The sequence below is a fragment of the Cebus imitator genome, unplaced genomic scaffold, assembly GCF_001604975.1.
Source record: "Cebus imitator isolate Cc_AM_T3 unplaced genomic scaffold, Cebus_imitator-1.0 Scaffold488, whole genome shotgun sequence".
NCBI classification, from domain to species: domain Eukaryota; kingdom Metazoa; phylum Chordata; class Mammalia; order Primates; family Cebidae; genus Cebus; species Cebus imitator.
Genome location: NW_016107803.1, coordinates 1,182,963 through 1,192,358, shown reverse-complemented (window position 1 = coordinate 1,192,358; position 9,396 = coordinate 1,182,963).

Genomic DNA, 9,396 nt, shown 5'->3' with positions numbered 1-9,396 from the left:
CTTTTTTTTTCTTTTTATTGTCCTTATCAGTTTAATATCTGAGATGGTATCTTGTACTTGGATGTCCCCTAAAGCTGTGAAGTCTTGGGTGCTACTCCTAAATTTTCCTACATGGAGCTAAGACCTAGATACCAGAGGGTTGGCGCCTGGATACCGATAGGTCTTCAGTAGATACCATTAGTACCACTAGACATGGTAATGTCCTAGACAAGTGGAAAGAACACTTGTCATGAGCAGCATTGCATCTTCTCCTAGGTTCAGCCAGGGCCAGACAAGAGACAACACAATTCTGAAGCCGTTACATTATGCAGTGTCACTGTCAAATTAATTGCCCTTTGGCTCAAACATGGAGCCTCTGAGTGGAAGATGTAGCTATGGTCATACTTTCTTGTCAGCCCTGTTTTTTCACCCCTTGATTTTCTTGGAGAATGACTCAAGTCTTGAATTTTTGAGTTCTGGGATTCATGTGCTGAATGTGGAGTTTGTTACACGTGTCCTTGTGGCTTGCTGCATCCATCAACTGGTCATAGACATTAGGTATTTCTCTTGATGCTATCCCTCCTCTAGCCCCCCATCCCCTGACCAGCCCCAAGGTGTGATGTTCCCCTCCCTATGTCCATGTGTTCTTATTGTTCAACTCCCACTTAGGAGTAAGAACATACAGTGTTTGGTTTTCTGTTCCTGTGTCAGTTTGCTGAGAATGATGGTTTCCAGCTTCAGACATGTCCCTGCAAAGGACATGAACTCATTCTTTTTATGGCTGCATAGTATTCCATGGTGTTTATGTGCTGCATTTTCTTTAGTCTATCATTGGTGGGCATTTGGGTTGGTTCCAAGTCTTGGCTATTGTGAACAGTGCTGCAATAATTATACATGTGCATGTGTATTTCTAGTAGAATGATTTATAATCCTTTGGGTATATACCCAGTCATGGGATTGCTGGGTCAAATTGGATTTCTGGTTCTACATCTTGAGGAATTGCCATGCTGTCTTCCACAATGGGCGAACTAATTCATACTCGCACCAACTGTGTAAAAGTGTTCTTGTTTCTCCATGCCCTCTCCAGCATGTTTCCTTTTTAATGATTGCTATTCTAACTGGTGTGAGATGTTGTCTCATCGTTGCTTTGATTTGCATTTTTCTAATGACCAGATATGATGAAATTTTTCTCATGTTTGTTGGTCACATAAATGTCTTTTGGGAAGTGTCTGCTAGGGCTTTTGGTGATGAGTTAGCTGTTTGTCAGTAGAGCTACCAATGGATTCAGAACTCTTTATCCTGCACACTGACGACTATGTGAAAAGTAGGAAGCTTACTGTCTAGCTGTGACTTATGTGACAGTTACTTTGGAAGTAACACTAAACCAGTAGACCTGGTGATCCTATCTAGTCCTCAGTGATGAGCCCATGACTATTGGCATACCAGGTTTTATATCACATCAGGGAACTTAACACATTTGTCCACCAGAACAGGCTTTATTTGAATGACTATGATGTTAGCTGCTTTGCTGTCCACCTCCTGAGCCATATACTCGTGCTTCTGTGGTGGGGATGTCCATGTAGCTGAGGATAGCTACCAAGTGGATTGCCTCCTGCTTACAGAGGTCAACCTTGAGTGCTTTGATGTGCAAGCTGAGTGGGCTGGTTGCCCAAGCCACTCAACTCATACCCAGAATGTCTAGTGTGGGTAGCTGATCTCCAGACTAACAAGCTCACACCTAATTTCCATCTCTTCCCAGCAATTACATGTTGAGCTTTATTGACCTTTCCTTCCTTGTCCAAACCATATCTGTCTGGGTGTCCTGATAAGTACCTTGTCTCTATACTGGCATTTATGCAAAAGTTTTTTAGTTTGTGCCCCAGAGGACATCTTCTGACAATATCACTTCCTCTGGGAAGGACTACTCCCCACAGAGCCTCCATCACAGAGCTCTGGACCAGGCTCTGATCTCCAATGATGGTCTTGGTGGAGTAGGACCCAGCCCTCTGTTATGCCCAGGGCACTCTTGTGAGTCTCCTGAAGTCAGTGCACATGTGTACTTCTGTCTGTGCTGGTTCAGGTAGCTGTTAGTCCCTGTGTCCTGATTTCTCTGTTGTATCACCATCTCCATATACTATTGGAGGTTGCATGCAGAAGCTGAATAGCACTTGGCAATTTTGGTTCAGAATGAACTGTCCCCTAGTAAAGCAAATGATAATTCAATGGCTTGGGTGAGTCTGTTTGGTCTTCAAGGATGAACCTGTAAGAATCTGGGTTGTTCTGTCCTGTCTACCTTTACTCTTGGGTATGGTCAATTCGGTCTCATTAGCTTTGATGAAGGGGAGTTTCAGTTGCTAGTCATTGTCATGGGAATAGACTTCTGAGCTCACAATTGCTTCCTTATATACCCCCTCTTTTTTAAAAAACCTCCTTTCATAGAAAGCAGTTAGTCTGGGTCAATCACAGGCTGTAACAAGGAGATCTTGCCATACGACAGCTCTAATGAATGGTGTCCAGTTTAACATGAAATTGGGTGCTTTTAGATTTCTTTGATTTTTTTTTTCTTTTTTTTTTTTTCTGGCGGGACATCTTGACTTGCCCAAGGAAGTGAACATGTCCATAGAATTCATTCTTGATATTTCATGCTTGTCATTATCTCTTGCTGGTCGATCCTATTTGTGGTGATGGGTCACCTTAAAGTTATGATTATCTTCAAGTGGAAACTGTTTTGCTTGCATGGAGGTTTTAGTGTCAACATCAACTGTAAGGTTTTAACTGCCTGCCTTGCATTAACAGAAAAACAAAGGCCCCTGTTTCTCGTCTAAAACTAGGAATTAAAAAAAATTGTCCTTTAACAGAAGGATGGGAGAGAAGGGAGCGCATCATTCCTAGTCCCCACTTAACACTTTCACCCACATTCCTATGCAGGTTTCCTAAAATTTTTCCACCAAACATATGCTTTTGTCCCAGGATGAAGTCTGTCAATTGCCAAGGTGAAACCCTAAGATTAGGAGACAAACACAACAAATTGGAGGTCCCTTAAAGATAGCAGATTTCAGACAGAAGCCTGAGTTCTTTCAAAAGAACTCCCATCATAGTTGAATGTCTTCTGGTTTCTATTAGGCACCGGAAGACAGAGCTGGTCCTCACTGTGTTCTGTAGATGTGGAGCTCCCGAGATCTCTAAAATGACCTTACCTTGTCCTGGAGGATCTCATATAGTATGACAATGACACAGACTTGGTTTCTATCTTGGCAGTACAAGATTAATAGAGGGGAAGAGTTCTTAATTTCATGGCAGATTAGTGCCCTCAAATAGTTGAAGGGTGGATCTCATCTCTAAATTAATACAATGAATTACTTAAACTTTGAAAGTTGAAATTTAAACTCAGACTTCTAAAAAGCATATTTTAAATATAACTTTGGCTTTCTTGTCTCCTGTTACAGTGTGGGCAAGTGGAAATTTATAGTCAAGAAATAGTATGGGGTCATCAGACGGAAAACTACCTAGAGAAACTTAACAAGGGGGATTTGGCAGACTGACAGGATTCATATAAGGATCAGCTGGGAATGTCAGACATCACCTGGGAGAATGATGAAAGAACCTCATAAGATGTTGAAAATCAGGTGTCAAGCGTGGGAGGTTTTTGCAAAATGGACTTGGCAGGGTTGTTTACTAAAGTTGTACTTTATAAGGAAGTACAAAGGGAGGCATCCCAGAAAGGCTCAGAGGCCTTGCAGTTTGGCTCACAAATCTTCATCGCTACCCATGATATAACTCTGTCAAACTTTGGAAGGATGACTGCCATCCTCTTAGCTGTCTCATTATTAATCTCTACTAAAGGGAATGGAGATAGATGTTAATGGCCCTAAGGAGCTGCATGTTTCTGGAATTCTTCCTTACTCAGAGATAGCTTATGTGATAGTATCATTTCTACCTTGAAAGAGAGATGAAGTAAATCAGAAGTTAAAAGGCTCCTCTGTGGAAGGCAGTTACAAAAAGTGACCAAACTCCTTGAAGAATAGCAATCCCTTAGTGAAGTTGAAGGGAGGTTTTCTGAATCCCACAGCATTGCAGACAAGTGAATACTTAGGAGTTTCCAAAAGAGGGGAGAACAGGTGTGTAGTGGTTTTTCCTCCATGGATTTCTATTGGAATGGCCTTTTTATTAAAGTGCATAGGGATGCTTGATGGTAGAAATTGTCTGTACTGATAGCTGACCTGCACGGGAGCCCCAGAAGTTAATCTTGTACTTACCCTGAAGAGTCTTGTCTTCATTGGCTTGATGGTTAGGAAAAAAAGGGTGTGTCTTCAATTGTCATGATGCCTTGTACAGTGGAGTAGGCCATTCCAGCAAAGACCTACTTACATTCATTGCCCTCTCCTACCATTGAAGGACAGAAGGGGTCCTGGAATTGTCTGTACACCCTACTCCTGGTCAAGGGCGTCTATGCATATGCATGTTGGTTCTCCAAGAGCTTGCATTTTTATGTGCCCAGTGGAGCATTTTCAGACATCTTCCACCCAGAAGACATATGAGATGGATCAGAGTTCACTGGTGAACAGCCTCATCTGAGAGATTTCTAAGCTTTCCCAGACAGGTAAAGTTCTGTCTTGTTCTTTCCTGTGATGCTGAACTTTGTGTCATGTTTTCTTCTAACTAAATAACTCAGTGCTTACACGACAGCTTCTTAAATGCACATTTTTATTATTTTGCTGTGAAAACGGGAAATGCAAAAGCAAAACCTTGTGGGACTACTGAGACAAGTTCGGTCATAGACTCCCACCCAGGCAGAGCAGAAGGAATTAAGCAGACATGAAGATAGAATGGAAAGTGGGACTATCAGAGGACTAACAGCCTTCTGAGGTGAGAGCCTCAGGGGGCTCACAGCATTCTGGGCTGAGAGCCTTAAGCGGACTCTGACCCACCTATTTATTCTCTGAATAGGTGATTATTAATAAACCGGTGTTCTGTGTTTTCCAGAGAACAAAAATTAGGCAGCTGGTGCCTGCTTACCACTGATGAAAGACAAACTAGCAAGCATTCTCCATGAGGGAGCCAGTGGGGGAGGGTCACATATCCCCTGCTTAAAGAACTAGTTTAACTGGTGTATGATACACACATACTGTTTACTACTTTAGAACACCTTTAATCAGTTTTAGCTTGGGGGGCCAGCTCAGTTTTCCTTGCTGTCATTCTCAGTAAACAATATAATTTATCAAACATATTAGGACTTGTCCCAGCATGGGACAAATCTCAATGCTTTACTGGATGGAGTGAAAAAAACAGGCTTTCCTTCCTCGGTGACTAATAGCTGTCAACTACTGTATTTCTCTTTAAGATTTTCATACTGTATGTTTTCTTCATGATTGTATATAAACAGATATATTACAGATGGTTATAATAATGGCTCCAACAGAATTCATGCAGCTGATACTGATGCTCCTGAAACTGGTTCATAAGATAGCACCAAAACCAGGAAATAAACTTGGCAGTCATCAGAAAGAGAATGGGAGAATTCAGAGAGCAAGAAGGACTCTGGGAAAGATTCTTTTCAAACTTCAATCAGGAAGGTGACATTCCAACTATAACATGTGCTTCTGAGAACAGGGTGCTGAAATCAAATTGCTACCACAGCTTTTTCTACTAAGAAATGAGTGGATAAGTGGAGACTGATTAGAGTTCCACTACTATGTGTTAGCTGTGACATTAATTTGGAAGAGGTATGGAGTGTCCTCTGCTTGGAGACATGCCGTGGAGATGGTATGCTGGACAGATACCCTAGTTTACAGGGGAATTTGAGTTGGTGTCTATCATGGGTTGGCCATAAAAGCCTTTTGTGGAACTTCCTCCTGGGCCAGCTGAGGGTGTCCTTGATCTAGAGAAGCTGCAGCCTGCCTTTGTGCAGTTTCTGGAAATGACAGCTACAAATCAAAGGCATGTGACTAGAGATGCAGTTGCTGCTCTCCTGGTGGTCAGGGGATTGCCACTGAGATTGAAGCCATGGAAGAGTCTGAAGAAATGGGTTGAAGGGGAATGGCTTGCTAGATTTTTAGAGCCTTTTCTCCCATACTCTGCTTTCTTATGTCATTCTGATGAAGTAAAGTCAATTTGATAACTTATTTGAATCCAATGTCTTCAAAGTTAGACTTCAGTCTTGAGGTTTGGACTTGGCTGCATACAACATTTAAAACAACCAGTTATTTGTGAAGTGTCTATAATGGTGATCTACACCCTCCTAGTCATCGTGTGCAGCCTATCAACACTTGGCTCTTCCAATGCTTTGAGAAATCATAAAGCAGCAACTCAACCGTATTTCACAAATCCTGGCAGCTCTGTCATGATGCTGCTTAGATTTTCATTTTGTTTTATATTTGGCCAGAAACTCAAAATGGTTCACTTTGATAAAATCAAGATGGCAGGAGTTAAGCTCCTGTTGTTTCTCTGAGGACACGGTTTCCTTGACTAACTTGTTCAGAGACCCCTTACACGGTCTTGTGGTTCCTTTATTCTTCAGAGTTAGAATTCTCATTCATCTCAAAGATGAATGTACATCTTCAATTCTTATGCCCACCTGCACTTTGTTTCTCATAGTCTTTGCCTTTCTGAAAACATGGTGCCTAGTTAGCTAACTTGAAGATACAGAAATCATCCAGGGGAGCATCTTAATTCCATGTGCTCCCTTCATTGCTTCTTGGCATGTTGAATAACATGTTAATGAGTTCTAGGCATTAGGACAAGGATATCTCTGGGGATCACTTACTTGCCTCTACCTAATACTTGTTAAATAAATCCCAGGAATTTCAAAGGAAGGTGGTGAGCCAGTGTGGGTGGTGGTGGTTTGAGGATTGTGGAGTGGGGCAGAGCAGCTACTCTAGGGGTAGAATCAGAATTTACCTGGACATTTAAGTAGATGACTGAGCTCCATATCACTGGGTTCTCTGTGAGGAAGTTGTAGAATGTCTCTCAGAATGTCTTCTCTACTTGAGCAAGTCAGATAGTTCACCTTTCAGTTCTATCTTCCATGTTGATTGTTTTTTCCACCAGTGGCATCAATTCTCTTGGGCTGCTGAGATGTGATGCTGCATGCAAGTAAGTGAAGCAAGAGTGAGGGTGTGGCTTGGGGCCACCAATCATTCTAATCAAATGGCAAACCACCTGGCTGCCTTTGTGCAGAAGGATGGGCTTAGTGCTGGCACAGACAGAGAATAGGCAAGCAGAGTAATAACTGAGACTTGATAAGGTAAAAACTGAATAACCAACATTCATAGTTTTCAAGGGATGATTTGTCATTTTAAATGTCCTAATTTTTTTTATTAAACGTGGGAATTTTATATATTCAAGGATCTAAAATTAGGCCTACCTCCTCTGCTGTATCTCCTCAGCATGTCATGAGTTCTAAGATGATGTAGGTGATGGGCAAAAACTCACTGCTCTTTCAAGTGTAGTGGAGATTAGGAAGCTTGGACCTCCACACATGGCTATTACGTTTATTGCTGCTTGCTGTTACTTGACATATACTTCACTGTATGTTCTTACAAGCTCTGAAATGAAAAAAGCATCCCTTGTAAAACCACATGTGAACAATATGCATCTCATTTTAACTGGACCATTAATGCATTTTTTTAAAAATTGAATGAATCTTCTGACATACACCACTTTTTTGAGCTCCCATAACTTGTAAAAGCCTGGCAATGTCATGCTACTTTCTTCAGTGGAAGCTACTGCTAACTTGGTTGGTAGCTTGGCCTACTTCTGCCACAGGCAAAAGTATGGAGCCAGTGGCACATTCTAGATGGGAGAGGTAGCTCTTGGTGCTGTCTGCCAGTCATTGACTCCTCTGTGTCCTGGAGATGTTTTTCTGGGGAGAACAGCTCAGCAGTCCTGGCAGATGGCTATAAGAAAAAAATAAACAATATGAGGGCTAGTGAGTAATGAACCTGATGTTGATTTGTGGAGCAGATGCAAAACCCTTTACCTTGCACAGTGACTGACTGTAGTATGAAACAGGGACCTCACTGGCTAGCCTTAAAGTTTTCAGACTCATGTGTCTTAGCCTGGCAGTAAAGCTGGTGAGAACTTAGTGGAACTGGTGAGTTTACTTGGTCCCAGCAATGACCCCACTGGAGTCAGCACCTGGGTGGCACACCAGGGTTCCTATTGCATGAAGGGTCTAGTGTTTGGTATGTTGGCTGCTGGATCAGGCTTTGTCAAGATTACTATGGGGCTCTCTGTATTAGGGCCAACGTTCTGAGCAATTGTCATCACTCCTAGGATGAAAGATGCCCATGTCACTGGCAACCAGCAAGTGGATCATCTCTTGCCTGTGGATGCACCTCATGATAAGGACATTCCTTCACCACTCATTGAGAGCATGCTGGTTGAATACAGACACTCCTTGTACCAGGAAGGTCTACTGCGTGTGTGAGGAAGTGTCTTCAGTAGGATTAGCTTGTGACTGATTGATATTCCTTTGCTATAAATTTTGGGCTTCATTGACTCTCTGTCCTTTCCATCTCTGAAGCATCTAAAATGCTGATCTTGAAGTCCTGTGACTGACCCTGTCTCTTCACTGGTCATCATAAACAAGTTCTTTTCTCAGCCCAGATACTGGAGGACATCTTGTGACAACACCACTGCCCCTGGGAAGGGCAACTCCTTAGAGTTGTCAGCATGAGGTCTGGTCCAAGCTCTGCCTGACAGCCATGGTAGGCAGGACCATGTTTGCTCCCTGTCTTGGGCCCTGTGAAACTTCATGAGGGCAACGCAGATATGTACCTTCCGATAGTCCAAATTTACCATTTTGTAAGTTCCCTGCTATTTTGCAGTCCTTGGTGGAAGTGAAATAATTCACTGGGGGTTCAGACCATGGGAAACATCCTGCCTAACCACTTGACTACAAGGCAGGAAAAGGCCTAACTAAAGAAACGTCTCCATCATATCCTGCTAGACAAAGTTCCAAGGAACACCACGATGGCGTCTGGTGGAATAAGGACCCAGAACCTCCTCATCATGGGGACATCTTATCAATATCCTACTGGCCAACAAGCCATACTGCTCAGACCCCTCCTGCCCATACCTACAAGTACCCCCAGCCTGTAAGCAGCAGTGGGCTCTGGCATTTAGGCTGGCCCCTCACTTCTGCAGGTTTTATGCTTGAAATAAAGCCTGCATTTGCTGTCGAACTGCCCTCTTTGTGTCTTTAAACTTCACCTTCCCTTCAAACCCTAATGCTTCGTGCTCATATGGACTGTACAGGTTGTTTCTGATCTAGTTTCTCGATTATTCTCTGCCACTTGAGCAAATTCATTTAGTAATGAATGATTGGATGCAGAAAATGAAGCACATTTGGATTTTCCTGGCCTTGCGGTGAGCCTGTGAGGGTCTGGGCTGCTTCATTACCACTGCCACTACTGA